Below are 26,184 nucleotides of genomic sequence, written 5' to 3'. Positions count from 1 at the left end.
CAGTTCTAGCAGGTTTTAAAGAGCAAGGGGGCCTGGGGTCAGCTAGGTGGTGCAGTGTGTAAATCACCATCCCTGGATTCAGAGAGAGCATGAATTCATATCTAGCCCCAAACACTTGAGACTTACTAGCTGTGTGACCCTGGACAAGTCACTTAACCCTCATTGCCCCACAAAAACAAAACAAAACAAACAAAAAACAAGAAACACTAAGCAGAAGTTTATATTTGGGGGCAGCTAGGTGGGTGCAGTATATAAAGCACCAGCCCTAGATTCAGAAGAACTTAAGTTCAAATCCAACCTCAGACACTTGATACTTACTAGCTGTGTGACCCTGGGAAAGTCACTTAACCCTAGTTGGTCTACCCCAAAAGATAAATAAATAAACAAGTAAATAAAAGCAAATAGATAAATAAATGAGTGAATGAATGAACAAATAAATACATAAACAAATAAATGAATAAGTAGATAGATAAATAGATGCATGCATGCATGCATGAATAAATAAATAGATAGATAGATAGATAGATAGATAGATAGATAGATAGATAGATAAAAAGCTAAATAAATAAATGTAGTTCCCTATAAAAGAGAGGGAGAGTGAGCAGTAGTCCCAAATCAAACAGGCTTCCACAGTCACAAGTATTAAAATTGAGCCAATAAGTAATAATAATCAGTTCAGAATTGGTTTTCTCCTTTTGTGCCATCATTTTACCTAGCTGAAAGCTCTATCAATCAAGAGTACCTAGCACCAATATGCCACCAAGTTGCCTTTGGCTACTTCTCCTTATATGCTCAGTCCTCCACCTGCTTCTCCCTCTTGCCATGCTCAGAGGTCTACTGCTCAGAGATGAGTCCTTCAATTCAGGAGGATACCACAATAGGCCACATCCACTTCCACAACTTCCTCAGAGACTCGTGGGGTATTCTCTTCTCTCATTCTTGAAACTTTACTTCAGTGTGTACAACAGAGATGAGCCATGCTGTCAAGCTGGTTCCAGAATTTGCCAAGTGCAATGTTAGAGATATTGCCCTTTCTATTGACTCTGTCCCAGACCATATTGCCTGGAGTAAGCATATCAATGCATACAATGGATATGATCCCACAGAGGAGCTTCCTTTCTCCACAAACAGGACCTTGCTGTCAAGTTTGGCATGTTAGACCCAGATGAATGGGATGGGCAGGACATGTCTTTGACACCTTGTGTAATATTTATTTTTAGCCCGAACAAGAAGTTAAAGCTTTCTATCCTCTAACCAACAACTACTGTCAGAAACATTGATGAGATCCTCAGAGTGGTTGTTTCCCTTTAACTGACAACATAAAAAAGTTTGTTACTCCTGTTGACTGGAAATGTGGAGATAATGTCATGGTTATTCCAACTATCTCTGAAGAGGAAGCCAAAAAAAAAAAAAAAAAAAGAACCTGTTTCCCAAAGGTATCCTCACCAAAGAGCTCCCTTGAGGCAAGAAATACATATGGTAAACCCAGTTACTTCCACAAGTAACTGGGTTCTGGCTGCAGTTCCCTTGAAGATCTCTACCAGAAGGAATATCATCCTGCCAATCTTGTATTCATACAGTAATTGATTTAAACATTTTTGGGTGATGAGTGTCAGGAGTCTTTGACATGCTCTACTAATGGATTGTTAAATAAAAATGGCACAGAAGGTCACCCATAAATCTTCTACTTGTGCCTTTACCAAATTTTCACTTGGGTCAGTGAACTCTCTTGGTTCTCTATTGGCTATCTCTGGGATGGCACTGTTTGGTGTTTAAATCTTGGTTAAATCTGTTGCAATCTCTATCATTAGCCAACTAGTATTGTTGACATTTGGGAAAGGGGCTACTTACAACTTCTTTAATCAATCTAATAGACAAATCATCCTTTTTCTAATGATCCACTTGAGGGTGGATACAATTTAACACATCTAGTTTTGAGCTTCACCTCTCTATGTTTATGATCAACAACTTGTAATAATTTAAGTGTTTCAGATAGTATTTCAGTTGAGTGTCTAACCACAACTAGGAAAAACATTGTGTGGGCCAAATTCAGTATGGGGAGAGTTAATTGGTCAGGTCATTGTAATATTGGGGTTAAGAAAATAATGGGAGACCTCTAGGTCCAGAGTTTTCCCTATTGCAAACTGCCTTTTATTTAATTATTTCTCTCAGACTGATAAGAAAGGAGATTAACAGCCTCTTTTCCACAAACAAATCAGGTTTTATTAATGGGAACAAAATTTACAACACAAACTCACTACCACTTGGAATCTATACTTTCAAGGACAATCATCTAAGCAGTGTCTCCTGGTTCAATCTGAAGGTTAACCCCCACAAACTCTTCTCTCTCTCTCTCTCTCTTCCTCATTTCTCCTGGAGTTCTCTCTTCCCCTTCCTGCCTCTACCACAGGAAGGGTAGTTCCTAGCCATGCTGAGTCTCCAATTAGTTCAACATACCCCCTGGGAAGTCCCCATTATAATTTGGCCAGGCCCATGTGGGTGTGGGAGAACTCCTATGTGAGACTTAGGTACTTTATTTAATATTTTGACTCAATAAATGTTCTGTGTAATTTAATATTCTAAATGTGGGTTCTAATCTTTCCCCCCCCCAATTTTTTGGGGAAAATGACTAAAAATCACTGATAAATGAGTTTAGGGTTTTTAAGGGTTTATTAAAAGATAGTAAAAGAAAAAGATTGAAATCAGATTTCCTATAACCTGGCTATCCTAACCTTCTTAACTTCCCACTCTTGAAGTTCTCTGCCCCCATGCCAATGTCTCACACCAAAAGATGAGGAAGCCTCTCACCAGAGTCCACTTCCTACTTCATGTTCCACTCCCAGAAATGGGAGGTTCTTCAAGCTGATTGGCTAGTGTCATTCAAATTCATTGCTTCACTGGACCTAAAGGTGGTCTCAAAGTAAAGTTCAAAATTTTTCATTTCTGAGAACAATGCCTTTCTTAAGTATCCTTAAGTACCAGCCAGATGTGCTTACAATCCAGTACACCAGTTAGCAGTCAGTCCCAATTCAATCAGTTGAGATCAACCTCCAGGTGAACCCCTGAGTTCCATTATCTTTACACATTCCTTCTTTGTTTATTTGAGGAACAGGGTGTTCCTTGATAAAACATACCCTATGCTAAAAAATAATATGTTAATAACAATATAGAAAAAGGAGAGAGGAAAGTTTTGTCCAGAGGGGTGGTCCCTCAAGAACCAGCGCCTTGACACTAGCCTACAGAGGGAGGGCCTTTGCAGAGAATACATGTTCCAAATGGTATATATGATAACAGAAGGGAAAAAGAAAAACAACAAAATGAAACTGTTCATTCAAAGTCTTTGAGATCTTGTCTTCTTGGAGTGGTGGGATGTCATCTGGAAAAATGGACTCTGATCTGAACTCTGGTTGTCTCTGGACTCACTTCTTTAGCTGTTGAACTGCTGGATTTTCACTAATTCTTAGCATAGCATTGTCAATGATCAAATTAAATAGTAAGAGTTCTTCACAGTTCTTTGTGTTATTCAGTCCCATCTAATATACATCGCAAATCTGATCAGAATTCTTTTTGTTTGTTCTATAATCTCTTCAAGTACACACCCATCTTCTCCTAGGGTTTTCAAGATTACATCTTTTCATTCTGACCATGATGAAGCAAAGATGGGGTCATGGAAAATCCAAATACCAATGAATTCCTGACATTCCCCCTGTGTTTCATTAAGAAACACAGGGTGTTTCCTTGATGAAGCAGTAAAAACATAACTGAATATCACAACCTATACTAACAAACAATATGCTAATAACAATATAGGAAAGGGAGAAAGGGAAAATTTTGTCCAGAGGTGCAGTTCCTCATGGACTCTCTCTTTGACAATGTCTACAGAGGGAAAGCCTCTGTAGAAGATACATATTATAGATGGTGTATATAGTAACAGAAGGAAAAAACAAAAATGTTCATTTGGAGTCCTTGAAATCTTATCTTCTTTGAGTGTTTAAAGCGCCATCAGGGAGTCTAGATTCTGGTCTGGATTCTGGTTGTCTCTGGATATTATTATTTATTTATTTTTACACAGCTAGTAAGTGTCAAGTGTCTGAGGCTGGATTTGAACTCAGGTCCTCCTGAATCCAGGGCCAGTACTTTATCCACTGCACCACATAGCTGCCCCATCTCTGGATACTTTTACTTCTTTAGATGTTTAACTGCTGGATTTCCACTAATCTTTAATATAGCATCATCAGTGATCAAATTAAACAGTGAGAGTTCTTCAAAATATAACCCATACAGAACAAATTTAAACTTGATATCTATAGCATATTACATTCCCCGCTGTGGAGTCTACTAATACCCATATGCAATACAGAATTGAGACCGTTTTGATATCAATTAAGACAAGGATTTATATCCTGGTTTGTAACACTTTTTACCACCATGTGTCTGGATCATGGCCAAATTTAGTATTGTGTCCATGATAACACCTGAAAATGTTATGGGAAGATTGCCATACCACATATTCTGGTTCTGTAGACATCCAGTAATTGTGTTAGGCCCAGGTGGATAGATTCTGACCATGCCACCAGACAGAGTAAAGAAGCCAAGTCAAGTTGAACCAGGTGCATGTGTTGGAGTTTCCATGACACCAGGGCATTTTTGGAGGGAGAGAGGAAGAAACAGGACTATGTCCGGTGATTGAGCTCTACATAGCTGCTATCATCAGCAAACTATATACTTCCTGACTCTATTTGGACTAAGGGAATCCTGCCTCCAGGTTTCACTGAAAGGCTGTTCTCTATTAATCTCAGTGTAAGAAAAATTAGTCTCTTAAATGGTAAGTTTCTATAATTCATAGATCTCATATTAATTTTACCAAAGACCATATGATGGCAAAAATGTATGTTATGCTGCATAACTCAGGATATACTTGTAATATATGCAATAATCTTAAACCATACCTAAAGTAATGCATAGTCACAATGATAAATGAAAGCAAATGGCTCATAATATTAAACATTAATATAGAATCTTCATTAAGTAAGTAAATCACATAATCTTGTCCATAACATTCCCTATCTAGTATAATGACAGTAACAGATACTTGGGGGGCAGCTAGGTTGCTCAGTGGATAGAGCCCTGGCCCTGGAGTCAGGAGGACCTGAGGTCAAATGCGGCCTCAGACACTTAACACTTACTAGCTGTGTGACCCTGGGCAAGTCACTTAACTCCAATTGCCTCACCAAAAACAACAACAACAAAAAATAACAGATACTTGAAGTGATAAACAATTTATCAAAAGGAAATAAAACCTCAATCAGCAAGAGAGCTATGTGCTCTTGGGGGAGAAGGTTTTTACCTGTAGAAGGAAAAGCTTGTTTAAGGTAAGAGCTTATATTGCTAGAATTTGGGGTATACCACATTTTTAAACTGATTCCCCAATTCTCTGTATGCCAAAGTAAGAGGATTTCTGAATTATCATTGATTCTTCTAATGCTGTCAAAATGATTGTTATGATAGAAAATATGCAGTTCTTTAGCATTGGCTTTGTCTGTACCACAAATTTGCCATAGGCATTTATTCAGCTGATGAATGATTACATTCAGTTAGTTATGTTTTTCAAAGGGTACAATTGCATTGTTCCAATTGTTCCCAGCAAAACACCAGCTTTTTTCAAATCAGCAACATATTTTTCAAAGGGAATAAAATATAATATAAATATATAATGTAATAGATTAGTATTAAAATAATATAAAAGGCTCAAAGTCTTTTTTATGACTAAGCATATAATTAGCAGTTTCTTGTCTGTGTTTGAGATGGTTTCTCAAATTACCTTCTACCTGGTCTCTGAGGGCTCTGAAAAGACAATTTCCATCTCCTGATACCTTACAGAGTTTGAGTCCCAGGGTTTTCAATTGAGATATAACCTTTGCAAATTGAAACTGTCTATTACCTCTAGGCTTCATTTGCTTTCTTTGTTCTTCAGCAGCTGGTTGAGTTTTATCTGAAATTTCTTTACCTACAAGTGGTGCAGGCTTTACATGGGAACAATGAATCCAAGGGTATTTTCTCTAATTTTAATAGCAGTAGGAGTTGGAAATAATACCTGAACAGGTCCCTCCCAAGTGGGCTGGGTCCCACTGGTCTGCTGGAAATTTGTAATATAAATATTATCTCCAAATCATGCAAGAAAAAATCTAAAGGACCAGTTCATACAGCAACTCCTGGACATGAAGTTCATCTAGCCTAGTTTGTAATTCCTGTATATATGAGGAAACAGAAGTATCACCTCCCATCATTGGTGTATAAACTCGGAAGAATGTTTTAGCCTGGATAGGAGGGTGACCAAAAAGCATCTCATAAGGAGATATATGGAGTTCTCCTCTTGGTCTACTGTGTAGAGAGAATAATGCCAAGGGTAGAACATCAGGCCATTTTAAATGGGTTTCAGAAAATAATTTGCCAATCATTCTCTTAAGCTCTTTATTCATACGTTCAACTTGGCCTGAGCCTTGAGGGTGATAAGGGGTATAAAATCTAGGAGTTACTTCCAAGAAAGAATAAATCTGGGTATAGATTGAATCTGTAAAATGTGTACCTCTATCAGAATCAATGCATTCTGGTGGCCAAAAGTGGGGAACAATCTATTTAAGGAGAGCTTTGGCCACAAGGGCAGCAGAAGGTGAGAGGTTAAATACATGTTCAGGAGCTTCTGAAGCAGCAAGCTTAGCTGCAGAACCAGCTCATGCATTTCCCTTTGAAACAGGATCATTATTCCCTATGTAAGCAGGGCAATGTATGATGGATAGAGCAGATGGCAGTTTCAGGGCAGATAGGAGGTCCTTAATAAGGTCTCCATTACCAATACCTTTGCCTGACAATGTTAGAAAGCCTCTCTGCAACCATAGCATTCCTACAACATGGCAGACACTAAATACATATCTGGAGTGAGTGTAAATGGTAGCACTCTCCTCTTTGGCTATGTTACAGGCTTCTGTGAGAGCCACAAGTTCAGCAGCTTGTGAACTAATTTGGGAAGGCAAAGAGGCTGCCCAAATAATATCATAGTCAGAGACTGCAGCAGTACCTGTATATTGGATAACCTCTTTCATAAAAGAGGATCCATAAGTATAGAGGACAATATCAGGGTTCTCTAAAGGTGTTTCCAAAAGATCATCGTGGGGTTTCTCAGTTATATCAACTACATAGGCACAATCATGCAACAGCTTCCCCCAGAGTGGTAAGTTAGGGAGCAGTGTTGCTGGGTTAAGGACTGTATAGCATTTTAAAGTGATATTCTCATTACTTAACAGGGTTATTTCATACTTAGCCAGCCTTTGATCTGAAAAGGCTTATGTTATATGGTGTAGTAAGAGGGCCTCTACCTTGTAAGGACATTGTATTGTAAGAGAATTACCTAAGACCAAATCAGATACTTATCCCACTAGAATAGCTGTTGCGGCTACCTCCCTTGGACATTGTGGGGCTCCTGCAGCCACCATGTTGAGTTAGGCTGAATAGTAAGCTATAGGCTGTTGGGCAAACCCTAACGATTGAGTCAGGACTCCAGAAGCCACCCCTCTCTGCTTATGTACAAAGAGAGTGAAGGACTTACTATAATCTGGGAGGCCTAGAGCGGGTGTAGATAATAAGGCTTGCTTCAATTATTTTAGAGCTGAGAGATGTTGGGGGTCTAGCTACAAATGATCTGGGACATTATATTTTGTTAAAGATATCCGGGATTTAGTGAGCTCCCCAAAAGATGGGATCCATTGTCTACAGAATCCTGTCTCCCCCAAAATGGCTCTTAACTGCCTCTTAGTGGTGGGGCCAGAAAGTTTTTGAATAGCCTGGAGTGAGTTCCAGCAGCCAGAATGAAGCCCAAATATTCCACCTGAGGTAAGCACCATTGTACCTTTGACTTAGAGACCTTGTGGCCTCTCTTGTGTGGTTCTAATAATAAATGACAGCTGTCTTCCTGACAGGTTTCAGTATTAGGGGAGGCTAAAAGTAAATCAACATAATGTACTAAAGTGGAACCTTTAAAAATAATGGAGGCCAGATCCTGCTGTAAAATTTGAGAGAATAATGTAGGACTATCTACAAATTCCTGTGGGAGTATAGTCCAGGTCCACTTTGTATTTTTCCAAGTAAAGGCAAATATTGGAAGTTCTCATATTCTGGTGTAGAGAAAAAGGCTGAGTAGACATCTACCACTGTGATGCATATAGCCTCACATGGGATTGATGAAACTATGATGGCAGGATTATGTACTATGGCATGTCTAGGTATAACATAAGAGTTAATTTCTCTAAGATCCTGTACAAAATGATAAATATGTTTGTCATCTGGCCCAGGCTTGGGGTTTTTAACTGGCAAAATGGGAGTATTACATGGAAAATGATGGCATGGAGCAATAATACCCCGTCTTTTCAGAGCCTAAGTTATAGGGGGTGATTCCTTCTATGGCTTCTTTATACAATGGATACTGTAGAATGGATGGAGGTGGTCCCCCTTTAACTTTAATAGGAACAAGCATATCAGAATTAAGGAGCCCCACTTCAGAAGAGTGTGAGGCCCGTACAGACTCAGGAATGTCAGAGGGGATTTTAGATGTATCCCCTATTGTTCCTTGAGCATCTGCAATCAAAACTGGTAATAAATGAACAGTATCCTCTGGCAATTGGAGGGAGACAGCTCCATCTGGAGCACAAGATATGGTTGCTCTAAGTTTACAAAGGAGATCATGACCCAATAGATTTACAGGTGCATCGGGCATAAGTAAAAATAAATGTTCTACTGTTAAAGGTCCCACAGCTACCATGCAAGGGGTTAATTTTGCCACTCTTTGGGCTTTTCCTGAGACTCCTACCACATTGAAAGATCCAATAGCATTGCATCCAAGGCTCCTGTGTCTAATAAAGAATCACAATAAGTGTCCCCAACTTTGATGGTCACATGGGGTTCATTACTCTGGGGAGGTGAATGGATTGGCATGAGGGTTAATATATTCAGGGTCTGGAAAAATAAAACTTTCAGTGTCTATTGTCTATTCCTTCACTTTGCACTGTTATTCCTGTGTCTCCCTCTGAGGAATTCTATAGTTACTCTGATTCTGATTCTTCTGTACCACCCTGATAGGGTCTACAATTATTCTGATTCTGTTTGTAATAAGTCTTATAATTACCTTGGTTGTTTCCTTTCTGGTAAAAAGTTTCCATAATTATTTTGTTTTCCCCTGAAAAATCTTTAAGACTCTCAGTCACTGCCTGATTAAGTTTTTGTTCTCTAGTTCTACATTCTCTCAACAAGTGCCCTCATTTTTCACAGTAATAGCACACCTTAGGGGTTTTGTGCTGACCTTTAGATGCCTCACCTGAAAGCGCTGGTGCCAGCATGCTCTGTTTAGCTCCATTTTCCTCATTTGCCTCAAAGATATATGTGACTGCTTCTTTAATCTTTTCTATAATCATATCTTTCCAGCCTGGACACTGTATTATAAAATATTTGCAGATTTCTGGCAAGGATTGGTGGAAGAATGTATTAAGCACTATGTAGGAGTCTTTGGAATCTAGTGGGGCTTCTGAGTGATTTTTAAGAATTTCTGCCAGTTTTCAGATTTTTTAGAACAAGATCCATTCCCTTCAGTAGTGTTTCCCTAGCATCTTTTAAATCTTGGAATTGCTGTGCATCGTTATAGTTCTAATTCGGATTCCCAAAGAGGCCATTCTGTTATAGCTTGGCCTAAGGCTAATAAGGAATTTTCTGCTATGACAATATCTAAAATCTCACTCAGGGATAGTATAATTTCCATAAAACAAGTAACATCAGCCCAGGTGGGTTGATATGTATTAAATATAGACCTTAACTGTGAAATTACAGACTTTGTATTTTGATCAAATCTAAGTATAATTTTCTTCCATGCACTCAAATCTTTTGGGCTAAATGGTGTATATTTTCTAAGCTGCACGGCTGGTCCTCTGCGAGTATGTTCTATAGCATCCTGTAGGGGAAGCATTTTCTGCTGATCTGATTTTAAAGATAGGTCTAGATCTGTTTCTGAACTCAGGTCATTTCCAGTAGAGGGAGCTGTCTTAGCTTCTCTCTGAACATGTGGCCTAATATGGTCACACTCTTTTCTCTCTTTCCAGGTTTTTATGAGAAAATGCCTTGTTACAATATTGATAATAGAGAGAATAAAAATTACAGTCAGTAGAGCTATGATTATACTACCATAGTAAAGCTCAAATTTGGTTATAGTGCTTCCAGTAATATTAAACATGTGCTCAGTGAGGGGGACAGGCTCTCCCACTCCATTATTCCAAAGGTTTTGTACTATATAGATAAGGAGAAAACCTGTAAGACTATGAAGAAATACTCAGTAGGTCATCTGTTTGAACCAGGAAATTGTGTAGTCCCAAAATATTCTAATGAGAAGAGATATGAGGTAAGAAAAATTTTCAATCATGGTGCAGTTTAAAATAGACTGGCTTTTCTCTGACCAGCAAGATAAGTGCTTCTACTTGAAGTAAGGCTTTCAGAGGCTTTTAAAAGTAAGGGAGATTAGCTAAATAAGGCAGGCAGTGGGGAGGGGGTGTTAAAGAGATCCGCCAGGTTTATTAACTCCTGGCTTTTCTCACCAAATGTATGGGCCAAATTCAGTTGTGAGATTGGTAGGAGAAAAACCAGGAGATAGTGTTGTCCTAAAAACCTAGAGAGAAAAGAGTATCAAGGAGAGAATCATAAATGTTCTCAAAAGCTGCAGAGTGGTCAAGGAGAATAAATATTGAGAAAAAGACATTCAATTTGGCAAGTAAGAGATCATTAGTAACTTTAGAGAGAGCAGTTGTTGGGTTTTTTTGGAGGAGGCAGGGAAATGAGGGTGAAGTGACTTGCCTAGGGTCACACAGCTAGTAAGTGTCTAGTTTCTGAAGCCAGATTTGAACTCAAATCCTCCTAAATCCAGGGACAGTACACTATCTACTGCACAACCTAGATGCCTATGGAGAGTGCAGTTTTAATGGAATGATAAATTCTTAGGCCAAATTTTAAGGGATTAAGAGTTAAAGGAAAAGGGGCAGCTAGGTGGCACAGTGGATATAGCACCGGCCCTGGATTCAGGAGGACCTGAGTTCAAATCTGGCCTCAGCCGCTTAACACTTACTAGCTGTGTGACCCTGGGCAAGACACTTAACCCCAATTGCCTCACTAAAAAAAAAAAAAGAAAAAGAAAAAATAAAAGAGTTAAAGGAAAGAAAGTGGGGGCACCCTGTCTCTTCAGGGTTTTTAGCTACAAATGGTAGAAGAGATATGTGATGATAGTAGGGTAACAAAGAACAAGTGAGTTGTTGTTTTTTTTTTGGGGGGGGGGCCTGGGGAAGATATGCACACATTTGGTGGCAATAGGAAATGAACCACCAGGCAGAGAGAGATTGAAAATAAGTGAAAGTGTGGGGATAATGTAGGGGGAATCTGTTGGTGGAGGCAAGAAGCATTGAGATCATGTGAACAAGTAGAAGGGTTAACCTTGGTAAGGAATAAGGCCAGTTATGAGGAAATGAAGAGAAGATGGATTCAATGGGGAATGGACTCCTCTGTAAAATTTGATGCAAAGTTTTCAGATGAGTGATTGGGGGGAATGGGAACCAAGAGAGGTTTAAAGAGGGTGAAAAAGTTTATAGGAGCCAGTGTGAAGAGTGGGATAATGAGTTGATAAGGGAGTTATAATAGAACTGCTTACCAGCAGTTAGGGCCCAGTTAAGGTTGATTCAGAGTGTAGAAAGGAAACCTAGAAGGATAATGCACTCAAAAACATCAATGTAATAAAAATAAAATTTTAAATACTCATAAACTGATGAAGAATGAAATGAGCAAGACCAGGAGAATAATGTATATAATAGTAACACTAAAAACAATTTTTAAAGCTTTAAGAATTATGATCAATACAATGAGTATTAATGATCTCAGGGGACTAATTAGGAAACATGCTATCTTTATCAGAGAGTCAGTTGGTTCATGGTGCAGAATTAAATCACTTATGTAATTTGTTTTGCTTGACCATGTATATTTATCACAAGAAATTTTATTCTCTCCTTTCCTCCCCATTACTTTCCTTTGTAGCCTTTACTGAATTCTGACATGTAAATGCTAACACTGAAAATTTTAAAATTGACTTTCAGGATCTAATGAGCACTAGCATACCCCCAAGCGACTTCTCAGAAACTGAGAGAAATGTATAAATTTCTTTCTTTCTTTCTTTTGCAGGGAAATGAAGGTTAAGTGACTTGCCCAGGGTCACTCAGCTAGGAAGTATCAAGTGTGAATCCAGATTTGAACTCGGGTCCTCTTGAATCCAGGGCTGGTGCTTTATTCACTGTGCCATCTAGCTGCCCCAATTTTTAATATTAAAGACAAAATATATCAATAAAACAAACAACGCCCCCTCCAACAAATTTAGGAACTATATAAACACTAGCTATCATTAATGCCTTCTATTGTTCCTTAAGATTTAGAAAATATTTTCCACACAAGAAGCTTGAAGGGAGGAAGAATTTTTGAAATTGTTATGCCTTTTTTAGAGAGAACTGAGACTCAGAGAAGACAATTTTAATCAGGATTCAAGCCTTTATCTCTCTACTCAGTCTCCCATTGAAATAAATAGTTATATCCCTAGAATACAAAATTAATAAAATAATGCCATACTGAAACTGAGAAATTAACAAGGGTTTATTGACTAACAACTGTTCCTAGATCCCATAGTCCTTTGAATATGCCTGGCTAGTAACTATTAACGTATCACAGTATGTATTATTGAATAATTCTGGCTAAAGTGATTCCATCCTACTTTCATTCCTCTATAACTTGCTGTACTTAACTATGTTTATTTGACCAATGAAAAGTAATTTACTTAGGACTGCAGAAAATTCTATTTCCCTTACCTTTAATAGGGGAAGAATGATCTTTTGAGAAGTTTGTAGATGATTTTTACAATTACTTCCTACTTGGTGCCAAACACATTCACATAAATCTTGAGGAGCTATGTGAACCAGTATATAGTGTCCCAGGCCTGTTTAAATATGACTTCAGATACTTAGAAGTTGCATGATTCTTGATAAGATTCTAAATCTCTGTTTGCCTCAGTTTCCTAATCTATTAAATCAGGACAAAAATCTCACATATCTCCCATGATTGTTGTGAAGATAAGATGATATAATAAATGTAAAGAGCTTTACATATTGCCTAAGACATAGTTAGTACTATATAAATATTACCTATTATTATTATCTTTTTTATCATTGTAATGTGAGCATTTTACTTCAGTTTTTCTTGATGAAAGTACATTGCTTGTGGCAGCAAGGTGGTGCAGAGGATAGATCACTGGCCCTGGAGTCAGGAGGACCTGAGTTCAAATCCAACCTCAGACACTTGACACTAGCTGTGTGACCCTGGGCAAATCACTTAACCCCAATTGCCTCACCAAAAAATATACATTTCTTAAATCCAAGTCATGAAACAATAATATTAACAATAGACCTTTGCTTTGGGTAAGCAGTATTGAATAATAATTGACAGCTGATTTTAAAATGATACAAGGAACTTCTTGAGGAAAACAGTAGAAGTAATATTAGAATGTTTTATAAATTAAAATAAAAGAAGTTTATTGGTATTTATAAGACATGAAACATGCAGGACTAATAGATGGAAAGACACTCTAGGTGTTCACCCATGTCGTCCTTCTGAATTAGTTTCATTTATTTATTCACATAAGAGTAACATTGTGGACACATAATTCTATCTAGAAACAGATCATGATAAAGAAAGTAAAAGAATTGTTGAACTAAATATGTCTGAGAACCTTGACTTTCAAAATAGATTCACTTCAATGAGACACTATTAAAATAAATCTAAATTAGATTGACTTCAGCCATCTTAATCATAAATTATATACTGCTACTAATTGTATTATGAGATCATGTGAATATAGATTGATATTTAGGTATTTCTTTTGACATGAATGTGGTTAATTGGCATATATTTTCTAACAATACAATTTTCTTGGTGATATGAATGTCACATTTCAAATTAAGACTAGAAACACAAAGCTTTTGGCAGGTCTCCAAAACCATTCTTCACTACTCCCTTTCTCTCTCTTCTCATGAGTGCTTCTTCCTCATAGAAGTAATGGGAAAGTTTGAAAATAGTATTACTACTAAAAGGACATAAAGGATATGTGGGTAGAAGCTTCATGTGAATGTAACCTGTTAATATAGAAATCCTGGATTTTGAGTATCTTTGTGGGAAGGTTCTAGTAGCTGAGGGTCATGTCCCGTTGAAACATGACAAGATAAAGTCCAGTTAAAAATGTTCCCTTCTGTTTTACTGGGTTTCACTTGTCAAGAAGTGCACTTCATTACAAAGAGGGTGTGTTTGTAAATGTTTTCATGCATTTTCCCATTCATTAATCCCTAAGTAGAAAGGCCTCCTTGAGAGAAGTCTTTGGTTAAGCAAAAAGATATAAACTTTATTTATATTTTTTCTGACATTTGAGGATGAGAGGAAAGGGAAGGGAAGGGAAGGAAAGGGATTCAAAACTATAAACCAGATTGTTGTTTTTCAGTTGAGAGTCCAAAGAAGAATGCACTGCTTGTTGATATTGCCTATATTATTGCTTCCTTTTTTTTTTCCTGTTCTTTCCTTATCATATAGTGTTCTGAATGGTGTTCTCTGTTTCTCTGTTTCTCTGTCTCTCTGTCTCTCTCTTCCTAGGAAAGCTGTGTCTATAGCAACAGGGAAAGATATGAAACAATTCTCACTTTTGCTTTTGAAATTGTAATGTTTTAATTCTTAAACCTACTAAAATCATCTTCATCTCAAATTTTATTCTATAATCCTTGCCACCGTTCCAGTCTTAGCCTGCTGACTCTAAAGAGTTTTTAAATTCTTATCTTGTTTTTTATTCATTTCACAGGTTTTCCTATTTTCCATTTTTTGAGTAATACTCACAATTTGGTGTTTTGGTAATTACTGGTAATGTACTAAATCATAAAGAATATAATTTTATAGTTCTTTTCATGATTCTCTGTTTATACACACACATATATATGTGTATATGCATATGTACATACACACATAGTTGAAAGAACTAAGGATATCTAAGTTCTGGATATTGTATTTGTTAAGCCATTTTACCTACCAGAGAGCTGATTAACTTAAAATCCAGAACAAAACATCCATTTTTGGACATGGGCAAATTGTGACTTTTTTTTTTCAGCACTACATGAATTTGTCATGAGATTTTTGTTTTCAGCTTTCTTTTATTGGTTTTTATTTTGCTTTTGTAATGTTCAATAGAAGGAGATATTCAGAGAAAGGGAGAGATGTTTTAAAAAAAATAGAGTGAGTGATTGTCCCAACATTTGATTACACCTGGCTATTGTAGATCTATCTTGGGTGGTGGTTTTCATTTAAAGAGTCTGGAATTGTGAATCTGTTAATAAATAGGATTCAATGGACCTGGTTTCCTCATTAAAATGTCATGTATGCATCCAGCCTCCTCCATCCCCAGGAATCACTAATATCAGCTTTGGAAAAGTGTATTTTTTCAGCCTCAATCACATGATCTAAATGATGGCATCAAGTGGCACTTGAATGACAAGTACTTAGGCCTAAGAGATGTCCCTGGTTCTTTCAGTAAGATAAGTAAGAATGGTCAAAGCTACAGATGCAATCAAAATCTCGATTGGTGACCTTCATGAAATTTCACAAAATTAATCAGGCATCTGATCTCCTCTGTCCTTTTCACCTGAAGGTGAAAAGATCTATTGATAAAGATCTATTGATGCTATTTTAATTTGTATTTACATCTCTTGAGCCATTAAATAATTGTAGTAGCTATATTAATACCAGTTGTAATAATGCTATCTTCTGGAAAGAAATACTCAAAGATAGATATGAAATAAAATATGACAGACTATTTTCAAGTAGCTTGAAATCTCATATGGATCAGCAAAAAATTTGTGATAGAACTAATTATACACTGTCTGCCTTTTTTCCTTCTCCTCTCTATTCCCATGTCTGCTTCTAGATATATATGAACATAACAATATATTTCTTTTATGTCTGTTATGGGAAGGAAATAACAATAAAATGACATAGAACAGAATATCTGCATATTTTATGCTAAGTAATTTTACTATATTGTTATACATTAGTTTCCCCCTAAACACAGATTCTCAAGAATACCAAAGAAAAATAACTTAGAAAAGAAAAGCTGCCTGTTTCTTTAGTTCCACCCTAATTTATTTTAGATTCCAGCCATTTGGCTCAGTGTAACTTTTTATGGCTATTTTATAGATTAGGAAACATTTTTTTTAAACTTATATTGATGCTTTATTTTTCTTTTATGTCGCTATCATTTTTCAATACTTCATCCCTCCCCTAAACCCTTCCCGGTAATAAAGAAAACCAGTCAACATAGTTCCAAATTGTTTTGTGGAATGGTTGGACAAAATTACAACTCTATCAAGAGTAAATTATTGTGTTTATCTGCATTCTCTCCTTCCTCCTTCATCTTTCCTATCCAACATCAACTGACTACATGTTTTAGCACTGCTATTAAATTGAGGGATTACAATGTGAAACCTTTGAGATTTTAAACTTTTCAATTCTCTATTAACATTTTGGAGAAGACTTTTTAATGTGACTGAGGAAAGTTTTACTTTTTCTTTGAAAACTCTTTGTTCATATCTTTATCAAGGCATTGTGAAGATAAAATTAGATAAAATATGGAAAGTGTCTTTTGAATGCTGTATAAATGATAGTTATTAATTAATTATTATTTATTAATATTATTGCTGCTAGTAATAATAATTTCTATATTGAAGATGATCCTTTTTATATAGTTGCATCAATTCCTAATTATCTTAGATAGCAAACTTTTATCAGATGTTGATGTGCAGCTTTTATGCCTTTTTTATTCTGGTTATATTGATTTTATAAAGTCAAAAGCATTAGAATTTAAAATAATTCTCCTTTTTTTTTTTTGGTTTTTGGGTTTTTTTTTGTGGGGCAATGAGGGTTAAGTGACTTGCCTAGGGTCACACAGCTAGTTGAGTGTCAAGTGTCTGAGACTGGATTTGAACCCAGGTCCTCTTTTTTTTTTTTGCTGAGGCAATTGGGGTTAAGTGACTTGCCCAGGGTCACACAGCTAGTAAGTGTCAAGTGTCTGAGGTCGGATTTGAACTCAGGTCCTCCTGAATCCAGGGCCGGTGTTTTATCCACTGTGACACCTAGCTGCCCCGAACCCAGGTCCTCTTGAATCCAGGGCCAGTGATTTATTCACTGTGCCATCTAGCTGCCCCCTCCCCCCAATTTGGTCTTATATGATCTTTTGCCCTTGTTTGATTTTGCATATCCCTCAAACTTAAATATAAAAGTCATCTGTCTCCTTTCTCTTCTTGTTTTTTTATTAATTATAGTTATTTCAATAATATGACTGTTTGTATTAAGGCAGTTTATGCTACAGAGTTGATTGTGATTAATATAAGCTGTAAATTGCTAACCTAAGCTATTTTCTACAAAAGATCCTTCCAGTTTTACTACAGGTAATGCTTACTTGATAACTTTCATCCAGTAGTTTGAATTCTTATATTTGTTAGACACAAGAATATTGAATAAAATCATTCTTGATCTTGCTTTTTTATCTAGTTTTTTTTCTAAATACCTGCTTTTTCATTAAAAAGAAAGAGGCAGCTAGGTGGTGCAGTGGATAGAACACTGGCCCTGGAGTCAGGAGTACCTGAGTTCAAATCCGGCCTCAGACACTTAACACTTACTAGCTGTGTGACCCTAGAAAAGAACCCAAGGACCAGATACTAGTGATGATTACTACGTTATAAACAGTATAAGAATCAGTACAGGGGGCAGCTAGGTAGTATAGTGAATAAAGCAGCAGCCCTAGATTCAGGAGGACCTAAGTTCAAATCTGGCCTCAAACACTTGAATAAAAGAAAAAGAAATGAAAGTGAAAACTAGCATACTTCAGTCCGTGTTCAATCAATATCAGTTCTTTCTCCAAGGGTGGATAGTATGCTTTATCATTAGTCCTTTGGGATTGTCTTGGTTCAATTGATTGTTGAAATACTTTTCCTTCACAGTTGCTCATCAAACAATATTGATGCCACTGTACACAGTGTTCTCCTGGTTCTCCTCACTTCACTATTTATCATTTCATATAAGGCTTTCCAGACCTTTCTGAAATCATCTTGCTTGTCATTTCTTATAGAATGATAATATTCCATCACAATTGTATACCACAACTTATTTAACGATTTCCCAATTGATGAGTATTTCTTTGATTTCCTAATTTTAGCCACCACAAATATAGCTGCTATAAATATTTTTGTACAAATAGGCCTTTTTTTCTCTTTTGGGGGATGTCTTTGGTATATAAACTTTGAAGTGGTATTACTGGATCAAAGGGTATACACAGTTTTATAGTCCTTTGGGCAGAGTTCCAAATTACTCTCCAAAATGTGTTTCAAAACAAGATATTGCAGGATTCTTGTTTTTAATACATTCTGCTATCCATTTCCATTTAATGGGTGAGTTCATCCCATTCACACTTATAGTTATGAATACTATTTCTTTCCCTCTTTGCTATTTTCACCTGTTTATTCCCCCATCTCATCCCCCAATCTTTTCCTCCTCATAACTGTCGTACTTCTGATCACTACTACATATACTCCTTCTTGTACTTCTGAATCATTGCTACATATACTCTCTAATTGCTCTCATAATATATTTTATTAAGGCTTAAAATATTATTTTATTATATAAAGTATAAAAAGTTTGACCTTTTTGAATTTATTACATTTTTTATTTCCTGTGTATTTTTTAACTTTTTGTTTCCCTTGAGTCTTGTATTTGGAGGTCACATTTTTTTTATTCAATTCTGGCCTTTTAATCAGAAATGCTTGAAAGTTCTCTATTTCATTAAACTTCCATTATCTCCCTGAAAGATTAAATTCAAACTTTGCTGGACAGGAGCTCTTAGTTGTAAATCTAATTCCTTTGCCTTCTGTTATATCATATTCCATGCTCTGTGGTTATTTAATGTTGAAGTTGTCAAATCCTGTGTAATTTTGACTGCAACTCCATGATATTTAAATAATTTCTTTTTGTCTACTTGTAATATTTTCTACTTGACCTGTGAGCTTTGAAATTTAGCTATGATGTTCCTGGGAGTTTTCATTTTGGTATCTCTTTCAGGTGGTGATTGGTGATTTCTTCCAATTTCTATTTTGCCCTTTTATTCTAATATATCATGGCCATTTTCTTTGAAAATTTCTTGAAAATATTGTTCAGAGCCTTTTTAAAAAAATTCACAGTTTTCAAGTAGTACAATAATTCTTATATAATTACTCCTGGATCTATTTTCTAGGTCAGTTGATTTTCTAATGATAAATTTTACGTTGAATTCTTTTTTTATTTTACTTTTAAAAATTATGTTTTATTATATCTTGAAGTCTCATAGAATTGTTAGTTTCCAGTTGTTCAATTCTAATTTTTTTAAGAATTATTTTATTCAGTGATCTTTTGTACTCCCTTTTACATTTGGCTTAGTCTGTGTTTTTTTTTTTTTAGGGATTAATTTTCCTCTGTAATTTATGTAAATAATTTCCTATGCTATTGACTCTTTTTTCATTATTCTCTTAATTTACTCTCATTTTTTTCCATATTTTTTCTTATATTTCTCTAATTTGCTTTTCAAAGTCCTTTTTAAGCTTTTCCAGAAATTTTGTCCTTAGACCAATTTACATTTTTCTTTGAAGAGTCACCTGTAGCTATTTTGGTTTAATTGTCCTTGTCTAAGTTTATGCCTTTCTTTTCCCTATTACCATAGTAACTTTATATACTCAAACATTTTCTTTTTTATTTTTAGGGGGATTTTTTTGCACATTTTTATGACTTTTTTATGACAGTGTTTTTATGAGAAAGTTGGACTCTATTCCTGTACTGTCCCAAGTTTTTGTTCTAAGACATTGGGACTTACTGATAGTTTTCACTGGACTGCAGGTCTTAGCTGCTTACTTTCTCTATAGGGTAAGCTTCCCTTCTGACTGGTATTGTGGGTAGGTGGCTTGTTCCCTCCTTTTGGCCTCACTTGGGTGTGGGCCTTTCTAGGAATGGTGCCCTGCTGCTGAGTTGCTATAGTTAATAAAGTTTTTTACTGGTGGCTTGTGCTAGAGAAGGGATCTTGTTTCTGGTCAGCTCCAGAGGTGGTGCCCTGATGCTGGGTCGCTCTGTCAGCAAGGCCTCTCTGTTAGCAAGCCCTGGAGGACTAATTCTGTTGCAAATGTGCTCAATTGTGGAGGCCCTGATGCTGGGTCACTTTGGTAACAGATTCTCTCTGCTGGCAACCTCTGTAGGAGTAATTTTGTTGCAGATCTATTGAGCGTTAGAGCCCTTGCTACTGGTCTGCTATGGAAAAAGAGTCACTCTGCTGATAGGCCCAAAGGCAAGATATTGCTATTGGCCAGCCTTGGACAGGGTTTCACTAATGGTCAGTAGTGGTATCAAGGCCTCCCTGATGGCTTGAGCTGGGGGTGGGATGCCTGGTGAGAGTCCCTGATATGCCCAATTGCCTAGGGGGCTGTTGATTTGCAGGAGGGCAGGGCCTTGCTCGTGGACTGCACCAGGCTTAGAGCCCTGCTTTCGGCTCCATGCTGTGAGCCTGGCTGCTGCTGCTGCTCCTGCTGCTAAAACTCTTGCACCTTGTTCCCATCCCACCTAGGTAAGACACACCTTAAGTGCTGTGCCAGTAAGCTGTTTCCCTGCTCCTGGAACAATTCAGAGGCAGTCTTCTATTGGTTTAGAGGAGAAATTTGGGAGGTCTTCAAAGAGTTCCTTCCTTACCATTCATACTCTTCCTTACTCTTGGAAGTCAAGGTAATTTATTAAATAAGTAGCCCCATATAAGTGGGTAAAGTTTATTTCTCAAATTGGTAATCATCCCATGAATTTTTGTATTAATGGTTAGGATATGAAATATTAAATGAAAAAATAAAAAATAAAATTCAAGTTGAGTTGGGGAAAATCATATATTTTTTGTTTTCCATATATACATACATACATATATACATACACATGCATATTTGTTTTCACATGTTTTTTATTGTTAAGAACTGTTTTGGGTGATGAATGCTTTATTAGAAATATACATTGTTGGGGCATCTAGGTGGCACAGTGGATAGAGCACTGGCCCTAGATTCAGGAGGACCTGAGTTCAAATCCGGCCTCAGACATTTGACACTTACTAGCTGTGTGACTCTGGGCAAGTCACTTAACCCAAATTGCCTCACACACACAAAAAAGAAATATACATTGTTTTTTGATAAATACTTGGGTTAATGTATAGCTGCTAGTCTTAAATTTAGAAGAATGAAATCAAATTTCCAGGATTCTCATTATAATTAAAACTGATGGGGCAGCTAGGTGGCACAGTGGATAGATCACCAGCTCTGGAACCAGGAGGACCTGAGTTCAAATCTGGACTCAGACACTTGACACTTACTAGCTGTGTGACCCTGGGCAAGTCACTTAACACCAATTTCCTCACCAAAAAAAAAAAAAAGGACTGAACAATAATTAAAACTGATATGATGCCTTCTAGTAGTAACATAAAAATTAAAATTAACTTATTATTGGAGTGAACTACATGTTATTTTGTGATGAAAAGTAAGAGAAATATACATTTTGTTTTAATTGTATACTGTTTAGCAGCAGCAGCATGGGGTCAATATAAAGTTGGTAATTGTGCAGAAAGATCAACAATATATTACATAAATAAGAGTTTTCTCTATTTAAATTAAATTGTATTTTCATGCACAACAGGGATACTTACCAAAATTAAGGTAAATCACTAACTTTTAAAAATCACTTTTTTTAATATGGAAAAAAAAGATCTTGGTTTTTACTTCTCTTGCAGTATGAATATTTATTCCATAAAAAGTTCATGACATGGTGGCTGCTAGGTGGCACCCTGGATTCAGGAGAACCTGAGTTCAAATCCAGCCTCAGACAGTTGACACTTACTATCAATATGACCCTGGGCAAGTCACTTAACCCTCATTGCTCTGCCCAAAAAATCCCATATGTATATGTATATGTATATGTATATGTATATGTATATGTATATGTATATGTATATGTATATGTATATGTATATGTATATGTATATGTATATGTATATGCGTATGTATATGTGTATGTGTGTGTATGTGTATGTGTAATGTGGATATGTGTTTGTATGTGTATGTGGATATATGTGTGTATATATAAATATATATATATATATCCTTCAAAATGTTCATGACAATGTTTATTTTTAAAATTTTCCCCTCTTTTTCTCTCTAAATTATTATCTGCAAATGATAATATAACTTATGACAGTGACAAAGTGATTTAGGCTAACGCTTTGAACTATTTAAAGACATCCTAATGCTTTACCAACAATTTACTCCAATGTTTCAAGGAATTGGAACAAATTTTGAAAAAAGACACTTTTCTAAGTAATATAGTGAAAAACTCCTTGAGAAATTAAGAAACAATCAAAGTCAAAAGAATGAAAAACTAGAATAAATGTTAAATAGCTCATTGGAAAAATAACTGACCTGGAAAATAGATCAAGGAGAAATAATTTTAAAATTATTGTACTTCTTAAAAATCACGATCAAAAAAAGAGATGAGAATATATTTCAATAAATTTTGAAGTAAAATTACCTTCATAGCTTAGATTCAGAAGGAAAGTAAAAATTGAAAGACTACACCAATCATGCCCTGAAAAATATCCCAAAAGGAAAACTTCCAGGAATAGTATAGCCAAATTCCATAATTCTCATATGAAAGAGAAAATACTTCAAACCACTTGAAATAAAGTAAAAAATCAGAGCCAGTCACACAAAATTAGCTTACACACAATATTTAGCAATTTTCACTTTAAAGGAGTAGAGGTCTTAGAATATGAAATTCCAGAAGTCTAGGATTACAATAAAAAATAACAAACCTAGCAACATTGAGTGTCATCCTTGAGTGAAAATTGATTTTCAATGAAATAGAGAATTTTCAACTATTTCACCAGAGCTGATTAGAAAATGTGACATTTAAACACAAGATTCAAGAGATGCATATAAACATGAATGAATACCCTTTAAGGGTCTCAAAGTTAAACCATTTATGTTCTTCTATGGGAAGGTGTATCTGACGCCTATAATTATTAGGATAGTTAACAGGAGTGTGTAGAGACACAAGCCATGGATATGAGTCGATGATGTTGGAATAATCCCAAAAAAATCAAAAACAAAATTGAAGTGGTGAGAAAGAAGGATTAACTGGGAGAAAGTGGAAGGGAGAGAAAACATGGGAAAAAAAAATTTCTCATATAGAAAAGGCATGGATGGAGGCAGAGCCAAGATGGTTGAGAGAATCTAGGAAGTAGTCTGAGCTCTTCCAAATTTTTAAATTAAAACTCTAAACAGTTTCTGGGGCTACAGAATCTAGAAAAAGATGGAGTGAAATAATCTTCTGTCTTAAGATAACCTTAAACTTCAGGAAAGGTCTTTCTCACCTGGATAAAAGGGGAGTGCAGAGGGTGTCTGGGGAAACAGGCAGATATCAGAAAAACCTGGAAAATTTACATGAATTGATAAGGAGTGAAATGAGCACACCCAACAGAACATTGTACACAATATCCACAACATTGTGTGATGATCAACTGTGATAGACTTAGGTCTTCTCAGCAATATAATGATCCAAGAGAATGCCAAAAGACTTATGATGAAAAATATTATCCACATTCAGAAAAAGAACTATGGAGTCAAAATGCAGATTGAAGCAAACTATTTTCACTTTTGTCGTTGTTGTTATTGTTTTGTTGTGTCTTCTTTCTTTTTTCCTTTTGTTATGATTTTTCTTTCACAACATGACTAATGTGGAAATGTTTAACATGATCATAATGTCTAACCTATAAAAGATTGCTTGCTGGCTTCCAGAGGGGGTAGAGAAAGGAAGGCGGGAAAAATCGGAACTCAAAATCCTTATAAAATTAATGTTGAAAACTATATTTTCATGTAATTGGAATAAAATAAAATACTATTTAAAGGGAAAAAATAAAAAGCATGCAAGGAAGAGCATTTACAATGGAGGAGAAAATGGGCAGGGAGGCAGGTACTGCTCAAATGTCACTCTCATCAAATGGCTAGTTCCTGGCATAGGAAGTAACATGTACAAGGCACTAACAAATTCTTTTTCCTTCTTTGTTTGATTAATTGGGCTGATACACACATATATACATTCATACATACATGTATGCATGCATACACACATATACCTACAACACATATGCATACAATGTAGCTATCATCTGCCTACGCATATCTGCATCTATGTGTATATGCATATGTGTGTACACGGTACATATGTGCACACACATGTATATGTGCATACATGTATGCATATGTATGTGTATATATGCATGTGTATACCACTCAAAGGAAAAATGTACATAGAAAAATGTTTATAGAAGCTGTTCTTGTGGTAGCAACAAATTAGAAATCAAAGGAACGTTCATCAATTGAAGGATAGTTTAATAAGTTTTAACATCATTGTGATGGAGTATTATTTTTCTGTGGGAAATGATGAGGAAGTGATCTCAGGAAAAAAAACGCTTTGCATGATCTCTGTGAATTAATGCAAAGTGAAGTGAGAAGAACTGGGAGATCCTTGAGCATAGCAACAGCAATGTTGTAATGATGATCAACTGTGAAATATTTGGCTAGTCTTATCAATACAGTGAACCATAAAAATACCAAAGGTCACATGAAGAAGAAATGCTATCAACCTCCAGAGAGAGAAAGGACTGACAAACTCTGAGTGCAAATTTGAAATATAGTTGTCTCATATTTTTCTTACTTTTTGAAATATGACTAATATGGACATATACTTTGCATGATTTTAGATGTATAATGTATATTATCTTGCTTCTCTTTGAAATGGGTGTAGGGGGAGCAGGAAGGAGGGAGAAAATTTGGAACAGAAAAATACTTTTTTTTTTTGTGAGGCAATTGGGGTTAAGTGACTTGCCCAGGGTCAAACAGCTAGTAAGTGTTAAGTGTCTGAGGCCAGATTTGAACTCAGGTACTCCTGACTCCAGGGCCAGTGCTTTATCCACTGCACCACCTAGCTGCCCCAGAAAAAAAATTTTTAATAGACAGTTAAAAATTTTTTTTAATTTTATATTTTTTAATTGGCTTTTGAGCTAAGCTTTGAAAGAAACTACCATTATTAAGAGGTACTGGATAGGAGACTGTGCCTTTTAGCCATGGAGAAAAATGTTTACAAAGCTTGGGAGGTAAAAAATGAAATACTGCAGAGTCAGACAGTGTACAGGTCATGTGAAAACCTACCTAAATTTGGAGAAGCACATCACCAGAAGTTCTCCTACTGAATATGAATTTGTAAGCTATAGCAGTGATGAAGACATGCCTACAAAGGCCTTGTAATTTCCACCTGTTCATGTAATCATGGACCTTTGATTGATACCAGGACTGCTTGATAAGAAAATTACCTCTACTGATACAATTCTATAACTTAGAGTTTAAGAGGGTAATCTAGAACATCAAGTCAAGAGACATGAATTTTATCACAATACCAGAATGTGTCCTAAATGAGACTTAAGCTCAGAATTTCTGGCCTTAAGGTGGGAATCTATTAAACCAGACTGTATAACTGTTAACAATTATCATCACCACCACCACAACCATCATTATGGTTATTATTATTACTACTACTCCATGGCACTTGGGCATCTACATATCTCATTTATTCTTCATCTTTCTTACAGGGAGATGGGATTCTTTTCTTTGTGTTTTATTTGTGTGTACTGCTTTTCTGTAACTTTGTCCTCAGGCTTGAGGCTCTGTCCTGCACATCTTTTGTAGTTCCTAAAAGCACTGGATATATTGCTGAACAATAGCACCCACTTAATGATTGCTTATTGAATAAATAAATGGCTCCTAGTTTATTTTCTGGGACAGCCATATGCTTTTTATCTTTTTCCTCTGATGTAGACAACTCTTCCTTTCTATTATTATTTCTTAAATTTTTTCTCCTCTTTCCTTTAAGAATACCCATGTAATA

The 26,184-nt window shown here is 36.1% G+C and overlaps 1 pseudogene; it reads left to right on the top strand.

The window, feature by feature from the left end:
• Nucleotides 1-847: 847 nt before the first annotated feature.
• LOC122732201 lies at nucleotides 848-1,505 on the top strand (annotated as a pseudogene).
• Nucleotides 1,506-26,184: the final 24,679 nt, after the last annotated feature.

This window comes from Dromiciops gliroides, chromosome 6 (assembly GCF_019393635.1).
Source record: "Dromiciops gliroides isolate mDroGli1 chromosome 6, mDroGli1.pri, whole genome shotgun sequence".
Taxonomy (NCBI): Eukaryota; Metazoa; Chordata; class Mammalia; order Microbiotheria; family Microbiotheriidae; genus Dromiciops; species Dromiciops gliroides.
This window is presented reverse-complemented; position numbering and strand designations above follow the sequence as displayed.